The sequence below is a fragment of the Aotus nancymaae genome, unplaced genomic scaffold, assembly GCF_030222135.1.
Source record: "Aotus nancymaae isolate 86718 unplaced genomic scaffold, 86718_ANA_hifiasm-v0.15.2.pri h1tg000108l, whole genome shotgun sequence".
NCBI classification, from domain to species: Eukaryota; Metazoa; Chordata; class Mammalia; order Primates; family Aotidae; genus Aotus; species Aotus nancymaae.
Window position 1 is genome coordinate 1,750,459 of NW_026988523.1, and position 2,229 is coordinate 1,752,687.

At 47.2% G+C, this 2,229-nt stretch overlaps 1 pseudogene; it reads left to right on the forward strand.

The window, feature by feature from the left end:
- The first annotated feature begins 553 nt into the window (after positions 1-553).
- LOC105711536 (dynactin subunit 5-like) lies at positions 554-1,013 on the forward strand (annotated as a pseudogene).
- Positions 1,014-2,229: the final 1,216 nt, after the last annotated feature.

Genomic DNA, 2,229 nt, shown 5'->3' on the forward strand with positions numbered 1-2,229 from the left:
AGAAAGAGAGGGGGAGAGGGAGAGAGAGGGGGGGGGGAGAGGGATAGAGAGAGAGAGAGAGAGAGAGAGAGAGAGAGTGAGAGGTCCTTTCAGGGTCCGCACTAGGCTCAGTGTGTCTGACGCAGTGTGTGCTGGCTGGGGAGATTGAGAGATGGGGCTGGAAAGGTAAGTGGAATAGATAGTAAAGACTTTTATCGACCATTTAAGAAGCTTAGATTTTTAAACAATCATATTGTTCTCCACTCTTTGCTATTTACAGATGCTTACTCTACGACCTCAATCAGTTTTTAAAGCAACTCTAAGAGACAGGTGCCATCAGTATCCCCATTTTACAGATGAGAAACCTGTGCTAGAAACGAGAGTCAGGATTGAAACCAGGTGGTCCAGCCTCAGAGACCATGCATTTGAGCACAGCCCCTGGGCTGTGTGGCCTCATTTAAGGGTTTCAGCAGAGAAATGCCGTGGCCAGATAGAAATGTTGGAACGGCAGGATCTCAGAAAGACCGACCGACTGACCGACGGGATCCAGGGCAGAGGGAGGGAGATGGTGGCCATGGTGTTGGGTGAGCTGCTCTACAAGTCTGAGTACATCGAGAGAGCATCTGGGAACAAAGTCAGTTGCCAGTCAGTGTTGTGTGGAATCTAGACCATCGTTCTCAATGGCAAGACTGTTGTGATGAATGATTGTATTATCCTAGGGGATCTGGCAAACGTGAGTTGGACGCCATGGTGTTGTGAAAAGTCATAGTGTCATAAGGCCGCCACCTTTCAAGACACTCAGCAAAGGTATTGCATTCTTTCCTTTACATATTGGGGACCATGTCTTTATTGAGGATGATCGTATGGTCAGCCCAGCTCAGATTGGTTCCTATGTTGGCAAGAGCTGTGTGATTGGGTGCCGGGGTGTGTTGAAAGACTGCTGCAAAATTCTTGACAACACAGTATTATCTCCAGAAACCGTGGTCCCACCAGTCACTGTCTTCTCAGGCTGCCCAGGATGCTCACACAGGTAATGCCCAGCTTTTCTGCTGCTAACACATCTGGCCAGTTGTTGTAGTTGCTCATAATCCTGGGAAAAGGTGTTTGTGACTTTTCAGAGCACAGATTCCTGTTGGCTGTTAAAACTTGAAGGGAGGGGTGATTAGTGTTTCTCTCTCTTCTTCCTGAAAGGACCTTAGCTGTCCTAGGGTAGTTAGTCAGAGACTTTTTACCATTTTGACCTAGGGCCTTTGGCTTTCACTAAAAGTGGGGACCTCAGCATCCCAGATTATACTTTTGCCAAGTGTTAGATTTGAGTCTCTCACGTGGATGCATTAGTTAGATGGTTTCATTGAAGACACCGTATTTGTGAACTCTTGCTCCCTGCCCTGGAACCATTCAGCCTACCCTGTATTTGCCATAAACTCCACAATTCACACAAAAACGTCTGTATCAGGAGCCCATTCACATATATATATGAAGGGCTCTGAAAATCAGTTTGTGGGCACAGAGCCCCAGGAGCAAATGAAGCTGCTAGGGCTGTTCTTACCGTCTCCTTCTGGCCACAGCACAACCCTTCCTGGTTCTGCTCTGACCTCTTAGCTTAGAAGGAAGATTAGAAGTGAGGGGCTGAGAAGGTTGGCCTTGCTTAGTGCTCTGATCTGTAAGTGAATAGGGCAGGACAGTTCAGCCTTGAAGGTTAGAATTTAGCAGGAGCCATCCTGACTTAATGTCTGTTTTTGGGGTTTGCAAGACAAAACAGCTGCATGTAATCATTTCCACTAGTTCCATCTAGAACTCCTTTCTAGTTTGTCATTTTTTTTTTTTTTTTTTGAGACGGAGTTTCGCTCGTTACTGAGGCTGGAGTGCAATGGCGCGATCTCGGCTCACCACAACCTCCGCCTCCTGGGTTCAGGCAATTCTCCTGCCTCAGCCTCCTGAGTAGCTGGGATTACAGGCACGCGCCACCATGCCCAGCTAATTTTTTGTATTAGTAGAGACGGGGTTTCACCGTGTTGACCAGGATGGTCTCGATCTCTTGACCTCGTGATCCACCTGCCTCGGCCTCCCAAAGTGCTGGGATTACATTGTCATTTTTTAAAAAAAGATTTATACATTAAAACCACATAGCTCAGACAAGATGGAAGTTTATTTCTCTCTCCCTTAACAGTGCAGAGATAGTCAGCTGGTCCTGGCCAGGCAAATGGCTGGTTCCATGATATCATCAGGCACCCAGGTTTCTACCGTCTT